We start from the raw sequence: 19,462 nt of genomic DNA on the forward strand, positions 1-19,462 counted from the left end.
TGAAATCCAAATAAATGGGCAGGCCAGAGACAGTCAGGCCGGGGAGGAAAGATAAATGATGCTGGATGTCTTCCAGCCAGGAAATGAGGTGGTCTCGATCTGACTTGCTGCAGCTTCTAATACACATTGGGAGAAGCTCACAGTGCGCACTGAAATCAAAGTCAGCAATTTCAGTCCAGCAGAGGAGCCGCTACAACTGTAAAAAAACTGAAGTGAATGCCTGAGTTCAGCGTTTAAAATGAAAGCCAATGTAGTAAAAAAACAAAAACTGCATAAAAACAGTATTGCCAAATTGATTTTAACATCCGTCAGGTGAACTTTTCAAGTCCAACAGCTCATGCAAGAATACTTCTGAAAATGTCAGGTCGCCATGTAATGAAGATTCAGAAAGCATCTCTTGGGTTTTTACTACCAAGCTAAATAGCAAATAAATCATAAAAATATAGATTATCCCCATTTGATGAGGCGATGTCGGTAAAAATAAATCAAAATATCAGAACAAAAACAGAGTATTTTATCTACAGGCTTCTCTTATTGATCAAGGAACTCAAGCAACGCAACATTTAGGGTCCTCATTCACACTGAATCTGTTAGGGCCCATTAACACCAAAATCAAAAGGTAATCGTAAACCAACGGAGGGATTGTAATTGTAACTTCCGATTTCCTTCCGATCCATTGTGTTGCAATATTATTTTCAACTAATGCTGATGCAAGGGCACCAAAAAATGAATGGGTGTGAATGAGGCCAGTTCACACCACTGTGCTGCGTGTGAACTTTTTTTTCAGTGCAATGTAACGCAACGAAATGGAGTGGTATGAACTGGTCATATTCACACCCATTCATTTTTTGGGTTACCTTCCATTGGCATCCATTGAAATCTGTTGAAAAATGGATCACAAAAGATGTGATGTGAATGGGGCCTTAGCATCCATTTTTCATTGGATATTGACGGATGCCGATGAAAGGTAACATGAACAATGTATGAGTGCGCATAGGACCAGTGCACACCATTCCATTCTGTTGCAAGCTCTCATTTTTTTCAGCGTGACAAAACATAATGCAAAAAAACGGATGTAATCACAATGCAACGCAATGGAACGGAGTTAAAAAAGAAAAAAAATAGATGTTTGTCCAAAAAAAAGGAAAAAACACAATGGAACAGAACCCGACGCAATGCAACGAAAGTCAAAGAAAGTTGAAATTGCAAGTCAACTGACCTCTGTTGACTTTTGTTTTTAGTCCTGTTTTGGTGTAAATGGGTCCTTCAAGATTAAACATAAAAAAACACAGGGCGCCTGTCCTGGTGTAATAAACCTTTTTATTGATGAAATGGGTATACAAATTATACTCACAAAAGAAGCAAAGGTTAAAGGCATCAATGGACTGATAGTCCTCATTGACTATTTCTGCTGTAGAAGTGAATAGGAGAAAAAGAAAGACAATCCAGAAGCTCTGCTAGTCTGCAGGGACACGCTACCACTGCTGAATGCGTTTTCGGCGACACTCGTGTCCTGGAAGCTGTTTGGGCGTCAGGGCCGGCCTTAGGGGTGTGCGAGCAGTGCGGCCGCACAGGGCGCCATGGCAACAAGGGCGCCGTGCGGCCGACACAGCTCGTCCTGGGGGCGGCTTCTCTCACGTGGTCGGTGTTTTTTCTGGAATGGCCCTTAAAGATTGTTTGAACATGTATTCCCAGGTTTAACCCAACCTCCAGGCAAAGCTGACCCTCTCTCCTCTTCCCCTTCTACTTATTCACCAGCTTTTAAAACAAAAATACCTTCTGAAGCGCATTTTTTCTTTACATAACTCTGCTTTCCCTGTCGCTCACCAATGCGGTTCCCAGGAGTGACTGCAGCTTTTACCCATGCCAACCAGTCACCTCTTCATGGCAACAAGAGAAAAAATAAATAAAAAAACAGGCAGAGGAATGAAGTAAGATAAAACATCAAGTCAAACTACATAAATAACAATCAAATACACAAAAAAAGGGGGGAAAAAACATGGAAAAAAGCAGAATAAAAAAAGCTTCAAGTGCGGCTTTGTGGTTAGCACTTCTGCCTTGCAGCAGTGGGTTCCCATTCAGGACACTATATGCAAGGAGTTTGCATGTTCTTACTTTGCTTGTGTGGGTTTCCTCCGGGTACTCTGGTTTCCTCCCACACTCCAAAGATGTGCTGGTAGGTGAATTGGCTCCTGTCTAAATCGGCCCTGTATGTATTCATGTGAGATAGGGACCTTACATTGTAAGCTCCTTGAGGGCAGAGACTGATGTGAATCTGCATTATGATATAGATGCCAGTAATAAAAAATTAAATAAGTGACAGTACACAAATAAACATACAAAGAACTCTAAATTAAACTATCCTAAATATGCTTTAAAACACGACCTCCAAAAAACAGGAGAACAAAGTAAAAAGAAAATTTACCCTAAGCCGCTCAAAGAGTTTCTGCTTTAGCGATGACATAATCGATAATTTGACGGCGAAATACATTTCGCTACAATTGCTCCACTAATCCCTACTTTCTACTTCTTGACACACAGTGGTCCACCCCCTCATACTTTCTGACGTGCGTCAGAATTTCCAGACCGCACTCTCTGTAGAATTAAAGTCTAGCCTGGGATGCCCATTCCATAGCAGTTTCCTTTGCAATCTTGTGCAAGAACATAACAGTTTCTGAGACTACAGAGCTTCCGGTAATACATTATGTTCCATTTCAGCAAATATGCGTAAAGTACATCGGTTGTCGTGGCAACCATAGCATACAATCACACCTACAGAGGTTTGTGTAAGGAGCACTAAACAAAAATAAAGTATAAAAAAAAGACGAAATGAAAATAACAATGTTTATAATTATCTGAGGCGGGTTTTCAAATGGTTTTTTAAATTTGTTTTTAGGAATAATTTGAAATCAAAAGAAGCAGATAAATCACTGGAATGTTTTTGTTTAGTATCGCTGTTCTTCCTTAAAGTGACACTCTTTAAATCTTGGAAATACATTCATGTAGCTTAACTATTAAACTATTAAATGTATCTTATTTGTGTATCACTGGGCTGTAGATCCTCAAATCATCTCTGAATTGGTGCTGACACTGTTCTTCCTTCTGGAGGTGGGCTACTTTTGTTCCCCATGGTCCTTGTGTGTGTTGTAAAGTAGTCACCGCTCCAAGCTCACTCCCATTATGGACTACAATCTCTATTTAATCATTTGTAGGCATGGGCCGATACCAGTTCAGATAACAGTGCCGATACTTGTCATTTTCATGAAAACTACCAGGGCTGTAGCGGTTGCAGCTGGGACCTGGCTCTGGCGCTCCACCACTATCCTGAAATCGCTAGTCTGTATTGTTTTAGAAAAACTGTCACATGACAATAAACAAAAATGTATCAGTACTTGTGTCTGTAAGTACTTGGGCAAGTATTAGTACTTGTACTTGCAAAAATGGTATCGGTGCATCCCTTTATATATGTTTATAAAAACAAAATCCTACATTAAAACAGAGATGTACAAATCCCAGGAGCTCCGTGTGCTCCTTACAAATGACAGCTGCCTCCTAATTTCTTTATTTTTCTCTAGTCTAGTCTTGGAGCTCGACAAGTATCTGTACTTGTACTTGTACCAAGTACGGTATTTGGTATCGGTGCATCCTTAATCATTTGTATTGGGGCAACAGGCTCACTTAAAGTGACACTACCGTGTTTCCCCGAAAGTAAGACCTACCCCGAAAATAAGACCTAGCGCTATCTTCGGGGATTTGTGTAATATAAGACCTACCCCGAAAATAAACTCAGGAGTTATGTCTTAAAAATACATTCAAATACCTCCACTATTAACAAAAATGTATCTTATTTGTGTATCACTCGGCTGTAGATCCTCAAATCATCTCTGAATTGGTGCTGACACTGTCCTTCCTTCTGGAGGGTGGCTACTTTTGTTCCCCATGGTCCCTGTGTGTTGTAAAGTAGTCACATTTATCAAACTTCCATAGGAAAAAACAGGTCTCAGGTGCTCACTGTTCAATTATAGGTTTCACTTTCAAGAAGGCATTAAACAGCAAGACTACAACAGTGATAGACCTAAGCTATTAAGCTGTTATTAAACTGCCCAGAGAGAGATGTTAAAACAGCATTGTATGTGGCAAACAATAGATGTCTCACCCCCCCCATTTTCACCACTATGTGGGCAGCTTAATAACACCAGCTAGCTCCAATCATGCAATGCAATCAACATCTATCCCACCTCAACCTAACCACTCAACCATCACGTTCTCAAACAATTCATCCCCACACAGCTACCTCCTCATGTATCACTTGCCCCTAGCTTTTAGATTGTAAGCCCTCAGGGGCAGGGCTCTCCTTACCATCTTGTCTTGAATTGTATTGTGATTGTAATGTCTTCCTTACATTGTAAAGCGCTGCACAAACTGTTGGCGCTATATAAATCCTGTATTATAATAATAATAACACCTTACCCCATGAAGTCTCTGACTCCATGCTGGTTATGGTGAAAAGATTTTGTGCATTGGAGCAACATTCACCATATTTATTCCCAGATATTTTTTTTTACAAGTCATTCTGAATTTAGAAAGTTAGTCGGATGACCAGCGAAACACCTTCAAGAAAAATACAGCAAATCCAGTAGCCTTGATTTTCTTTTTTTTTTTACTGCTATACCATGACCTGGGCAAATGAGAACCATAACAGACTTACTCTAAGGGGTTAAATTAGTACAGGAGAGCATGTTCACTTTGCAATTACATTTTCACTTAGCTTAGGGAATGTGGAGAAGCTCTGATGACGTCAATCATTCGATCATGTTCATGTACATTTTTGTTTTTCATTTACCTTGCATGTGATTGGGTATTCCTTGCATTTTAAAAATTCTTTGAATTTGTGCCATATCCATTAAGCTAACGGAATATTCCCCTTGCAAAGTGAACACGCTTCACTCCTTTAGTAGATCAACCCCTAAGGTCTCGTTCACACCTAGGCGTATTGCACATGCGCGTCTGTCACGCGTTTTTTTTTACCGCAATTCGCGGTAAAAAAGTTGCGCGACCGTCGTGCGTTTACAAAGGCTACTTGGCTGTATCCAAATGGAAACGCGCAACAAAACGGCCCAAAGTAGTACCTGTACCTTTTCAGGCGTGGGCCGTTTTGTAGCGCGTTAGGGACGGGCGGAAATACGCCAAGGTGGGAACGAGACCATTGACTACAATGGGATTTATATTTTTGAGCGTTTTGTAGAGCGTTCGTCAAGCGTAGAACGCGCTACAAAACGTTCAGGTGTGAACGAGGGCTAAGCCCTATGTTCTTTTGATCTGTGGTAGACAGTGGAGCAACAGTGCAGAGATAGGCAGTTTCATACACAGCAGAACCCCCAACCCATTCCTGCACTTGAATTAAAAAGTAAATGCACTTGCCCTGTCTGTTTAATATTCCATCCAACTCGTACAGTAGAGCGTGGGAACATCAGAAGGGAGATGGCGGTCAGACTACAACCAAACTGCTCTGGCCAGATAGAGCTTCTTAATAATGCAGAAGCAATTTAACAGAACTTTAAAACACACTCACCACTGCCAGCCAGCTCAGCATCGGGAGAAACATGCATGGAAAGGGAAATTAAAAGCCACTCAGATAAACACAAACTAGTTTTCTGCGCTTCCCGAGAGAATTAGCAAATTCATAGGTCAAGAGAGGTGCAGGGCCAGTCTTAAAACACACTTACCACTTAGAGTAGTAGAACGTTTTCTATTTTTATTTCTATCATATCATCATATTTTGTAGGGCTTTACAGCAGCATGTACGTAAATGACAAAGTGCTATCAATACAGCTTAAGGTCTAATAAAGTTATATGCAATGTTCTTAAATAGAGTTAAAATCTTGAGGGGTAAGGACCATTCATGTAAAATACAAAGTCATTTTTTACATACATTTAGTACTTGTTGTGTAGCTTACATGTTCAAAAAAGTTTGTAAACCCTAGGGAATATATGGCTATTGTACATGAAGGACTTCTAATATGTTATCGGATCTTTGGCCAGGTCAAGCATAACTATATTTTTAGAATAAAGAGAATGAAGAGCCCTAACTTCATTCCATGGTGTGTAGCATGATTCAAAGCAGTCTGTTCCAGCTAGACATGTGCGATTTGTTTTGGAAAGATTAGTTATTCGGACGAATCTCCATAGTCCTCTGTGATGGACTACAATCTCAATACAAAACTAAACATGAGATTGTAGTACATCCCGGGAGCTTGGAGCTGTGGCTACTTTACAACACAGGCAGGGACCATGGTGAACAAAAGTAGCCCCCCTCCAGAAGGAAGGACGGTGTCGCCATGAATTTAGAAGTGATTTGAGGATCTACAGCCGAGTGATACAAAAATAAGATAAATTTTTGTTCGTAGTTAGGGTTCTTGAATGTATTTTTAAGGTTTAACTTCCGAGTTTAGTGTCACTTTAAAGTCCAGCTTTAGATACACTTTGTTACAGGGGCTTGTATTCCATGACTGTAGGTGTAGGTTCCACCAACTGGCATGCCACTTTTCAATGAACACACATCAGTGGCCATTAGGACACTAATTAATTTAATTGAATTTAATTGAAGAGGATACAAGCAGTTTGGTGGGACTTAGCCCGGATATCAGGGTTGTAAGCCCCCTACTGAAAGTGAAAATAACTCAGGGAGGTGGACAGAAGAGGTTTTTATAGCTAATGAAGGTTATAGGCACTTTGTGCTGTCTGCCAGGTAGGACCCTTGCTTTTAAAAGCTTACATTGACAGGCATGTCTGCATTAAAACACTTGAACAAAGCTACAGATTTGAATAATTTTAGAGTTTTTACAGACATCCCAGATATATGCCATCTGGAATGTCAGTTTGAAATATTGACCCACATAGTATGGAATAGCACCGCTATCTGCTCAGAGCAGCTCAAAATATGTCCCTGTTATCTAGTACTTTACACTTCTGAAAGTGTAGGTTTAAATGCTGCTTTCATTTGTGCTCTGAAATCACGCCACGGCGCTTACAGCAATATCAGATGAATAAAAAAGCACCGCGCAATGGCATTTTCCACATTTCTAAGGATGTAGGTACTTTAAATACACACTCCAGTCAAAATGAAAAACTTGCTTTTAAGCAGGTAAAATATTTCCTAACTGTAAATCGATTTAATTTTCTCATCAGCTGGGTCTTGGACATATGTGAATCCCAGATGATATTTACCCTGAACAACTCAATGTATTCAATAAACAATTGCAGGAAGAAAAGGAGCTAACGAATAACAACCAATCAGAGTTATGTTTACTTAAAATACAACAGCCAATCAGAATACATCTTTTACTGGTCTAAGTACAGAGCTTTGCTTTATTTTCTTGAATATACCTGAGGTTTGGAGTTTAATTACTACTCTTTATTGGTTAGCTAAAGGTATAAAACATGCCAGCTTATGGTACATGTTAGGTTCCTTCACATTAGGTTTCTTCCCAAGGTATTATGCAATTAATTGTATAATGCCTTGGGAAGAAACCTAATGGATCCAGAAAGCTTTACCAAACTCAAGTAGTATTCAAGTCTCAATTAAAAAAAAAACATTAATCTCTCTAGCTCCACATAACTCATTCATGTAGTATAGTATCCATACACCATTTTGCCCTAAAACCTACTTTTTCAGGTTCACATTGCTTCAATCTCCCTATGTTGCTGTTCTCTAAACTTCCAGTCTGAGAGCTTGTACGGTTCATATCACTGAACAGTCCTTTGACTCAGGCAGCTGGACTACATGTCCCATGATGTATTGCAACCATTCCACAATGTGAACGCATTCCTGGTAACAGAGGAGCAGCTGGGTTTGTAGGAGAAGCAGGGGAGTAACTTTTAACAAGGGCTTAGGTGCTGCCAGTGTGTGCCAGTGAAATGATTTGATTATAGGTGGTATTGTACTGATGCTCTGAGAGGGCTGTTATGCTTCTGGCATGTGAAAGCCTTATCAGAATATAACTGCACCACTTAAAGAGGCACTGTCAATTTGCCCATCCAGGATAAGGTGACAGTTTATGTAGCTTAGCCCCTAGCTACATTCCCACATAACCTCCCCACTAGAGCCCAAGCTCCAGTGTAGACTGGAGTAAGAGCTGAGACAAGAGGATGACATAATTGTACCTACACATGTGACAGTTTTTTTGCCCTAATGATTGGCTTCTCAGACACAATCACCGTCACAACAGGGAGATTACATGCTTTCCAAACCTGGAAACCCCTTTATTAGCAAGGTGGCAAAGAAGGTTGGCTGTATAAGAATAGATGTCTGGGGGGTGAGGTACGTGCAGACAATGTCACTTTGCTCTAAATTAACAAAATTACAGTGTTTCTTTAAAAAAGCACCCACTGTTTGTATTGCCCTTTGCACACTTTAGACCCCACATTTTAGCTTTACGTTTTTGGGGCATCACTTACACCCAGTGCAGAATTCAGCATAGTTTAGTTTTGACACGGAGACCCATTTTGCCGGCCCTAGACGCAACCTTTTGCACAGAAGATCACTCATTGAAGGCATTGGCCACATGTCTGGTAAAGACTGTCTTATGTCTGTGGGTAAAATGGCTAAGATTACAACTTTCAAAAAAAAAATCTTTGAATAAGAACCATCTTTTCCTGTATAGGGTTTTGGCCCCTCCAGAATGGAGCAGAACATTCACTTTTTCCTGTACGACTTTAAGCCTGTGGGTGGCTTAAATATCTAAACTACATTTTAATTCACCTGTTATACATTCAATCTACACGTTTTAATAGTATTTCAAATGGTGAAACCATTTTCCATTTCTGACCAAGTTTATCTGAACAATCTTCTTTACCTTCTACTACATTTGCGGGGAATGTGTACAGTACATTAGATAAAAGTCAAACAGTGCAGCAGCAGCCAAGTAAGACATTTCCCGAGGTTTATTTCGTATTTGTATTATAGCGAGTCCCACTGAAGATTGCATATCTTACTAGATGAAGATAAACTTATGCTTTAAAATGGCAATTGCATTGTGTGTTATTATCGTATTTTGTATTCGTTTTTTTCCAAAATGCCAAAATAAATACAGGTTTATCTTTTGTTAAGGCTTGCTTGCACAATTTTTTAGTTAGAAGGGAAGCTCAAGGAAAACTACTAAATAAGTATTTTGTTAGGAACTGGGATTCATTACATTTCGTTGCTGCAGATCTTTTGGCTACAAGGACAAAGGTATTTTTTAAAGTATATTTTTAACAGAAAACTCCAGCAACTCCAGCTACTAAATAAACATTTAGGAACTTCTTTTCCTGCCAAATAATTAATAAGGTGGAGCACATGCTCCTGTGTTATATGTAAGCAATAAAGCTACATGGGAAGAAAATAGTAACACTCTTCAAAATCTGCAAACCTAGCTTAACTGCCCCTCTCCCCAGCATCACATTCTCACCTTTACTTTAACTGCCCCATTGCTCTGGGTCACTCTAGTTAGAGCTTGCACTGGGCTTAGGACTCTCCCTGTCACCATGTGACAGCACTGAGCCAATCACCATGCACTAGTGCTCTCATATGAGAGGAAGGGAATAACAACATTGTCAATTTGTTTTTAATGGGTGATTTAGGGAAAGGTGCAATGTAATATTTAATGTTTTTGTAGCCAATAAAATGTATTAGATTCACATAATGAGCCGTGAGCCCCGGTCTTTAAGTAACTCTTTCAGCTTGTGCTTTCTATAGGCGCAAGCCAATGGTGGTTTTGTGATTGATTGTTTTAGTTACAGACTGTAGGACAGGCAGGTAACCAATAATTAAGAGTGAGGATTAATATGGATTGAGTCTCCGGAAAGCTCTTTTTTTGTTTTTTGTTTAAGGGAATAAAGTTGCATGCTTTTCATACCTGGAAGTATTTCACTCCTGGTGGCTAAATGAAGCAGCAGGGGAATGAAGGAAAGGTGGTTATGTGCTGTTGGGAAGGGGGGTATTAAAGCTAACCTTTAGTTTTCCCTGCATGATCACAGCACAGATTTGTTATAAGGACCACATTGTGATTTTGGTGTCACGGAACCCACCATGACCTGAGCTCCTGGAGGGGCCTTGCAGCCAGCCTCCTTCCCAGTGCCTATGGACCTAGGACTATGGAGACCTCCCTTGTTTGGTTGAACCGGGTGTCCAGGGATAATGGACAGCTGTCTGGCCCTACAGCCGTTCAATTTTACAATTCAATACCGGCCCGGGAAACACAATGCTAATGCTGATGGACTATCCTGGCAAAGGGAACTGGAAAGATGACTGTAACATCATGGACATCCCTAAGTAGACCCATAGAGGGTCTCACCGGGTCTGCCATCCCTTAACTTGGGGGAGCTATGTGAAGACCTGCTCATCAGTTTATGGGTTATGTGTGTATTGGTGTTGGGTTATTTTTAAGTATGTTATACTGTGTAAACTGTTTATCAAAAGACTGTCAGCACCAACCCCCCTGTTAGCTTCCTTTGTACTCTAAGGAAGCTCCCTTTGTACTCCAAGAAGCTCAGGACAATTACATTCTCCTACATCTGGCCAGACTCCTGCTATGGCTGTCTGGAGCTCTTTAGCAGCTGGACCCCTGTGGGGTTGTGCAGTCAGAATGTCTGGAGAGGGCAGGTTGTATGTGATGGGATTACAACCTTAGCTGATCACTTTGCGTATAAAAGATTGCCCAGTTGCTCAATAAATGAGAGTTTGTTTCACCCTACACTTGGTTTTGGCTAGTGACTGGGGGAACTGGGAGCTAATGATCATCGGGTTGCAATATCTCCTGAGCAAGGAAGACTACAGAGCCGAACATACTCATCCTGAGTACTGGAGTCTGTCATAGTTGGAACAACCTTATGAGCGATAGTTGCAAGACAATGCACATAAGGCCCTGTGGCATATCCATCCTGACACAACTGCAAGCACATTCATGATTGCTTTATGAAGTCCCTTCCTTCTTACAGTACCGGTCCTTCTTAATCGCATATGCAGTCTGTCTCCACCCTTAAGTTTGCCATACACCTATCGATTATTGTTAGATTTTTTTCGTGCCCTCATCGAACCTTCGTTCAATTTCTGCTCGAATAACCCATCATGTACACACCAATGTCGATTATCGTTCGTTAGCAATACTAACTCACCGAATTACGTCGATCAACAGAACGGATTTTTGTTTGCGCATGTGCAGTGTTCATGTTGTGATTTTTTTCGTACGAAAACGCCACTAACCCAACGATTTTTGTTTCGATTTGAAAAAAGTTTTCCAGTCTGACCGATTGAAGAAATTCGGCCAGGAGTACAGTAAAAATAATCGTCGGGTTCCCATCAACTGATTGATTATCTTTCGAAAGACGAACGGTAATCGATAGGTGTATGGCCAGCTTTAGACATCACTGTGAATTTATTATTTTGCTTAGAGAATGTGGTGCAAATTCACTTTGCAAAGAATAAACAAATCAAATGCCAGGAAAATAAAAAGAAATTGGATTTTTGCTTGGTAATGATTGGAGTCAGCAAAGCTACATCGCATTCACTAAGTAAAAAAACATGTCTTACAAAGTATAAAAATTCACTTTGTTATACTCCTCTATTAAATTAACCTCTATGAGTTCCTTACCTTCTGTCATACCTCTCTTATCTTCACCTTGTGTTGAGCACTAAAAGTTTCGCAATGTAATTTGTTGCAATGGGGAACAGAGATGTGTTTCTTTTTTGCTCTTCTTACACATGAGGCTTAATATATTATTTATGCATTTATGCTGCAAATCGTAATAAGGCAGCTTCAGAATAAATATGAACGGATGCACAAAACCCCTTCACTAGCCTCATTCTGTCCTATTCCCAGCTCCACAAAAATAGCATGACAACGCTGACCTTTAATGGGTGGATCGCCATCACCATAATCCGACCGAATCCTTTGCCGCAACTATTGAATAGCCAATATATAAAACATTTAATACCTCTTGGCAAAAGAGGATTTTTAGCTGACGTTGAATTATTAAACGGATCAAAGGCATTACTTTGTAACTTTCAGTCTATTACTTTTATTGATTTAGAATGATGCAGTAGCTTATTTTCATAATAAAATAACATTTTAAATGTCTTGATGAATCTATATAATGGTACAATAAAGTTTCTGGGCCCTTTTCCTAGAGCAGCTATTCATTTCTTTAAAATATGCCCGCTTGAGATCAGGCTGTGTGATTCACTGTAATGGCTCCTTCATCTCAATTTTGTGCAATCAAGTGTTTAGGAGTTGTTAAAGGGCCCGTCAGATGTGAAATTCGACATATTATAGAAAAACTATAGTGAATTTCCGGGAAATGTTAATTTTTCAGACTTAATCTTAAAGTGGGCCTGACCTCTAAAAGTGAAGATGTTATGGGGAACATCTAGAAATGGTAATTGTGCCTAAGCAGTGCCCTGAAAAAAAATCTGATTTTTATCTGATGTTTAATGCCTGGAAAAAATATCTGCTGTGTAAGAGGCACTGTTGCCTTTGACTGCTAGTCTCACTATAATTAGATTTGGTGATATCTCTACTGTGCTGCTTGCTGGAGAGGAACGTGCACTACATGCATCTCCCTGCTTCTGCTTCATCTATTCTTTTAATCTTTGTTCCTCCACCCCTCCAGCTGCTTTTTGACAGGTTTACAAACAAAACTTTCTAAATCACTTCCTGGTATCATGAACGTGATGATATCACACGCTTCTCCATGCTGTTTTTTTAGGTTTTGGCTTTATTCAAACTTTAGCTCAAGAGTACTATTAGCTCAATGCTTCCATTCTGTGTGTTCTCTATCTACTGCCCCTCCTATTGCAAGCTGGAAATAGTCACTGCAATGAAAGTAGAATGCTTCATAAAGTGATGCTCACAAGGGGCGAACATTGTCTAAATAATCAATCTGCAAAACCTAAGGGTTTTTGTTAGCCATTTTTGGTATACCATCTATTACAGATCATCTGCAGAGCTTATCTGTTACCTGTGGTTGCACAGGTCTGTAGATTGTTCTTTCCTTCTTTGCTGCTGTGGTCCTACTGGTACAAGTGGTTCTACACGCAAGTTCTCTGCTCCTTGCTGCACAGAGCTAGCAGATATGGGCATTGTCTACTAGACATGTGCGATTCGTTTCGTTCCGAATCGAAATTCGGACGAATTTTCGGAAATTCGGACATTCGGATGTATCCGAATTCCGAATTACAGATATAACTAATGCAAACGAATCCGAATTTCCGTTTCCGAAATTCGTTAGCGGTAGTTCGTTCGAACGTTTGTTTCGTTTTCGTTTCTTATTCGTTTCGTTCGTTGAAGGAAAACATTTTTTCCCCTCAAATGTCACTTTGTTGCAAACGAACGAACGAACGAAATGAATAAGAAACTAAACGAACGTGCGAACGCACTACCGCTAACTAATTTCGTCCGAATCCAAATTCCGAATTGACTTTCCCGAAAAACGAAATAACACAAATCTGAATTTAAAACGAAACGAAAGTAAACTAATTTTTTGGCAGTGCACATGTCTATTGTATACCCTTCCTGATGGTTAATATACCTTGCGCTATTGGTTGACATACCTTGCTGTGTCTCTCCTTATTTAAGCCATCCTTAGACCAGCTCCCTTTGCCTGAGCAACATTCCTGTTGCCTCCAAGCTCCCATCTGTGCTTTTGACTCGTTCTGCTATCTGTTTTCTTATATTGACCTTCTGTGTAATGACCCTGGCTTTGTCTCTTTGATTCACTCATCTGCAGATGCCCCGACCTTTTGCCTGTCTCCTGGATATTCTCTTTGTCTCTGCTCGCCTGTACTCTGCCTTGTGCCCATATCCTTTGGCACCATTTGTCTCTACACCTGCTGCAGGGAGAACCTGGGGATCATGACCTGGCACAACATGAAGTGAAATCCATCAACTCCATCAGGAGCGGTGGAGAAAACTGGCTAATGCTTAGACTCCATGCCCTCTGTGGGATCCCGCATCGCCAACTCACAAAAGAGCTCACTACCCTGGATTTCTGACACCATCTTTTCAACCCTTCAGCAGAGATCATGTGATCAAATTCCTAGGTCTTTGTACATGCACCAAATACTGAAGGTAGCCAGGAGCTTCATTTTCTCTGTGAAGGTCCACTTAACCAATAGATCCCACATAATATGCATGATGACTTCCTGAACCTGGAAATATTGTTTTAATATGATATGGCAATTTGTCAGGTTTTTTTACCAACATGCGCTAGTTCAATGGCGAAAGTAATTTGTATTTATGAAATGCTCATTTGTGCTTAACGCTGCATGGCTGAGGAATTGGATACAAGAACGGTGGATGTCTATAGCTAGCCTATGATACATACAGGTAGTATTCCCTAGGTGAAGTAACAATGGAGAAGGCTCTTGCCAACTCCTGTACTTTATAATTGTATCATCATTTGAAAGCTCTGAAGACACAATTATAGAGGAGCTTATGTCTGCTGAGTAATAAATATCACTTTATAGTGCAGCAGTTGAGAGCTCAATTGGAGATATGTCAATGACACAGTCCTGCAAGAATCACTCCTGTTAATCATAAACCGTCACAGAACTACATGTAAACCCTGTATTTTCATTCTTACCTCATGTTCTTCCATGTTATTCCATATCCCAGGCCATATTGTGGAATTCTGTGCTGTCACAATTGTTGCCAAGTTAATTATTACTTAAAAGGCTAGTCTCTGCAAAAGTGGCATTTTAACTATATGCGGGACCTTGTGGGCCAAGTAAGCCGCTTCTTATATGTCTTGAGTACTTCAACAGCGAGATTTAATTACCATAATTGCCTAATCCATTCCTGTCCCCATGGGAGTTTTAGGCATTCTACCCACTTTGGTGTGTTCCAGTTACTCCTGCTACATTCATAATAACACAACATAACATTTAAAATTCCAGCAGAAACAGTGGGAACCCCTTCACAAAGGGCACATCGAGTGTGGAGACAGGAATTCAAAGCCAAGATTTCACAGGTATTAGTTATTGAAATGTTTTAGCAAACACTTGCCTTATCTGCGTTTCAGTTTCTTCCTGCATTACTCACAGTTCCTTCCTGCATTACTCAGAGTTCCTTCCTGCATTACTCACAGTTAGTTCCTGCATTACTCACAGTTCCTTCCTGCATTACTCACAGTTCCTTCCTGCATTACTCACATCCTGCATAAAACTTCATGAGGGCAATCTTATTTCTAGCATTAGGGTACTGATTTCCATTTTATACAACTGGTCACTGCTGCACCCTTTGCATGATCGGTAGTGTAACAGCCCTACCTTATTTCAGGCTTGTGCAATGACATCAGTATATAAAAAACAAACAAGCTGTAGGAGCGCTACTACCCTGGAATAAATGATATCCACTGATGTGTGAAAAGGACAGTTAGACTTACAGTTTGAAGACAGCTGATGTATCAGAAGGTATCATGGCATCTGAATGTCGGATGCCTGGGGAGGAACCTAAATCCAAGGATGGATGGCTCCAGGAGTGGATGGTGACAGGTTATGGGGGCGGTGTGGAGAATATTGGCAGCCCACGTACTCGGCTGGCCAGGCCGAGCCGCGGCGGTGTTGGGTAGGGAGAGGAGCCGCGAACGGCTATGGTGTTCTCTGCTCCGTGCGTACACAAGTTCTGTCTGGCTGGCAGCACGGGGGTGCAACTGGTCGTACACCGGATGGGAAGTCCGAAGTGGTGAAGAGTAAAACAACAATTGAGGGGTCTCAGGGCGGTGGTGGCTATGCGTTTCGAGGCACAGCCTCTTTCTCAATATGGAAAAAACTGGCTAATGCTTAGACTCCATGCCCTCTGGGGGATCCCGCATTGCCAACTCACAATATTTCTAAAGAAAATACATACAAAAACAGTGTACATTCCCTTTAACAATTATTATATTTGATAAAAAAATGTAATCAATTATGCTGAATGTAATCCCAAAAACTTACTTAAAGGGTCCTCTGGGAGGTCTCTTCTGTATAGCCACTAAACCTAGACCTAAATTAGTTAGAGGAGGAAAAAACTTTACCCCCTTCTGCAAGCAGAGTTACAACATCTTAACTAGGGGATTATCATTGTTTGTGAGGAGGCATAAATGTAGTGCTAGGCTTTCTTAATAAAAAGCCCAGCATGCTTTGCTAACAAAAGTATTCTGGGTGTAAAAAATGTATTTGTAAAATAAAGAGTTCACACAAAGAATATAAACACATGTGTAAAATAGCAGCTTATCCACTTGTAACAAATAACCTAAAAAAATTGTCTAAAAAAAATATAGTTTCCCTTTAAATCTGAAAGTTTTCTTTAAATGTGTTTCCGTTTTACTGCCCATTTTTCTTCTTATATTCAGAGATTTAGTTACCACAAAAGTGGAAATAAACTCTGAAATTACCAAATTTTCTAAGTCTTGGCTCCCGTCCTGTAGACAGATAACCATCTTGCAGTTGAAAGTAATTTCTGGCTGCCAGTAAAGGTTTTAATTGGGGTCACCGTGCAATGGAAACCAACTCAGTGGCCCGCTGCAGCTCAAAGAGGCCGAGTAATTGATGGGCTGAAAACCTATTAAACAGAAACCACAAATGCAGCCTAAAAATGTGTAAACACAGCTGGTGCTAGACATACAAATACCCCCCAAATGTATCTCTGCTTCAGCAAAAAATTAATTCAGCTTTATAATACGATGAAAATGGAGGAGAAAGACCGTTTTCCTCTTATCGTTAATGCCAAGGATAGAAAAATGCAATTTTCAAGACATAAAAGGTATAATTGAACTAGGGCTGTGTTAAAGGAGAACGCAAGGCAAACTGTTAAGTACAGGGATGAAATGTATATTTTGTAATTTTGGCTAGCCATTCTTGTGATACACATGCTTGTGCTAGTCAGTAAAATTACTTTACTAATTTCTAGTTTCACATTACTGCTTCCCGGGTCTGCATTTACTGCTTCCTGGGTCATCTTAAAGTGAACCTGTGCTTTGCCTGAGCACAGCAAGACAACAGGTTTTCTTTCAAACCTAGTGCAGTAGCATGCACTCAACTTTTCTACATTCCCCCACCAATGTGTTCATCTGTCAGGGGTAATGGAAATAGCCCCTACTTGCAAATGTGTAGGAGCATGTGGCTTACTTTCCAACCTCTCATGTAATAGCACTGGATCAATCACTAGGGGTTGGGAAGACAGCCAGCCATGTGTAAGCTCTGACATGAGATTGAACCAGGGCTTGCACAGGGCTTACACAGGGGAACAAAGGTGAGTCCAGTATATATTGTTGAGAGGGGACTTTAAGCTGAACCTGTTGCTTTTCACCTCTCGGGCAAAGCACAGGTTCATTTTAACTGCTTCCTGGATTGGCTCCCTGCTCACCGGACAGAAGTGATGTTGCTGATTTACTATCCGAGGTGCTTGGCGACTTTTCACGTTTTTTTTTTCTCTAACTATGTACATGTTGGAGAACATTAAAGAGAACCAGTCACAAATAATCGTACTCACAAATATAAAGAATATGTTTTAAATTGTATTTTTATTAGTCAGTCTTGATTTTTTTATAGTTAAAATTTATGTTTGGCTTTTTAATTTGCTTTTTTTTACTTGAGTGGGTAAGGATCATCTCAGCTTGGTGCTATTGAGTGGTAATAGTGGCAAGGCTTTGATTGTGGTATATCTGTAATAGCTGCATTTTTATGCATTCACTGCATTTATTATAGTTATTCTAACTGAAACCCTGATGAATGGGGCACGGATCCTCGAATGGTGCTGTATTTTCCTATATTTTCATTATAAGCAACCTACTGATAATAAGACTGATGTGCTGTTGTAGTCTCTCTTGGATTTAGGCATTGCCCCTTAGGCCCCTTTCAGACAGGCAGTCCAATCAAGTCCGTCTGTCATCTTTTCAGGTGGACTTGATCGGATGTCCAATGTAAGTCTATGGGCAACTGCATCTGAAAGAACAGGTGTGCAGTTACATCTGGTTGCCCCTGGCTCCATCCAGGTCTGGTAAAACAAATGGAACAGATTGTGCTGGATCGGGGGTAATCTGATGTAAACAGACACATGTCACATCACACCTGGATCCCTATCCCTATCACAGGATAGAGGAAAAAAATGGATTGACAGGGATATCACACCAGTGACATCCAATCCATAGCGCTCTGATCAGGAGGGAATCCGAGCAAGGATCCCCTCCTGATCGGGTAGTGTGAAAGGGGCCTTAGAGTGGTGCTGTTGCTATTCTGTTAATAAATTTGCTAATTTGCTCAGCTTGAGAGTCGAGCACAGAGGTCACCTGATAGCTGATGTACTAACACAGGGTGTCATAGCCTTGGTATCTGAAATGTGGCTGTTCCCATCCCCATGCAGCTTATATGTAAGTGAAGCACATCAGATAGGTGTCATACGTCCTAAAGATGATCCACTGCAAAGAGGCACAGGGAAGTTCCATAGCCAGCACATGATGCAGAGATGTTTGTGCTAGGTCATGTGATATCAGATCCAAGCACTGAATGTTAGCAGCAATGGGGAAGCTACACATTCTGTAACCCAAGGCAAAGGCTCAGAGTGGCTCAACCCCTCCCCAAGGTAGAAATTCACCATCCACAAAGCCAGTGACACCCCTCCTAAAGCCCCCTCTCCCAGACCCTCTAGCTTCGGCCGTGGTTAGCAGTGTAACTTCCTTGCAGTGGGGGATTGATTGGGGGGGTGTCCAGACTTTGTCATCAACCTTTGTTACTGGCCAAGGCTAGGTTGGCAGTTGAAGGGTGCTGTCAACTAACATACAGTACATCCCTGGCTATAATGCCCTTACAATCTACCGACAGCATGTTTTATATATATTCCATGCATGATCTGCTTAAATATCACACCAGTTTTTGGCCAGTCATTGCAATGACAACAATGGCATCAAATGTTAGACACCACTGCGCCCCATTACTAGTCCTATTAGGTGAGAAAATAGTGTATTCAAAATAAAATGTAAAAGTTCAATTACGTATTGCTCTGTGCATCTTAAAATCACATTTCGTTGTTGGCTATGGCTTTAATAATGTGATACAATAATGTAGAGTTGATATCTAATTTAGCTTCAGTCCACTGACATTTAATTAATATGCTACAGTTGGAATGATATGGCTTTGATATCTACTTGATTGTTATTTCAGAGCGTCGGGAAAGAGCAGGCAATGAATGTCACACAATTTTCATTCTTATTTTATTTCTACAAAGCAATTTAGCAAATAATATTTTATTGTTTTTCTTGGCTTGCCAGAAGCTTTTATAATTTTTGTTACTGAGGAAGATGCTGTAAAAACTGATCTAGTGGTACAGTCTTCCATTGTAATGACTGTAAGGTACCCAGCAATCTACGTTCTTAATAAAAGTGAGTCCGTGTTTTACCCATGGACACCACGTATCAGGTTCACATAGCAGCCCCTTTTGCCTTCAGTTAT

Source organism: Nanorana parkeri, unplaced genomic scaffold, assembly GCF_000935625.1.
Source record: "Nanorana parkeri isolate BGI_ZX_2015 unplaced genomic scaffold, ASM93562v1 scaffold721, whole genome shotgun sequence".
Classification (NCBI taxonomy): domain Eukaryota; kingdom Metazoa; phylum Chordata; class Amphibia; order Anura; family Dicroglossidae; genus Nanorana; species Nanorana parkeri.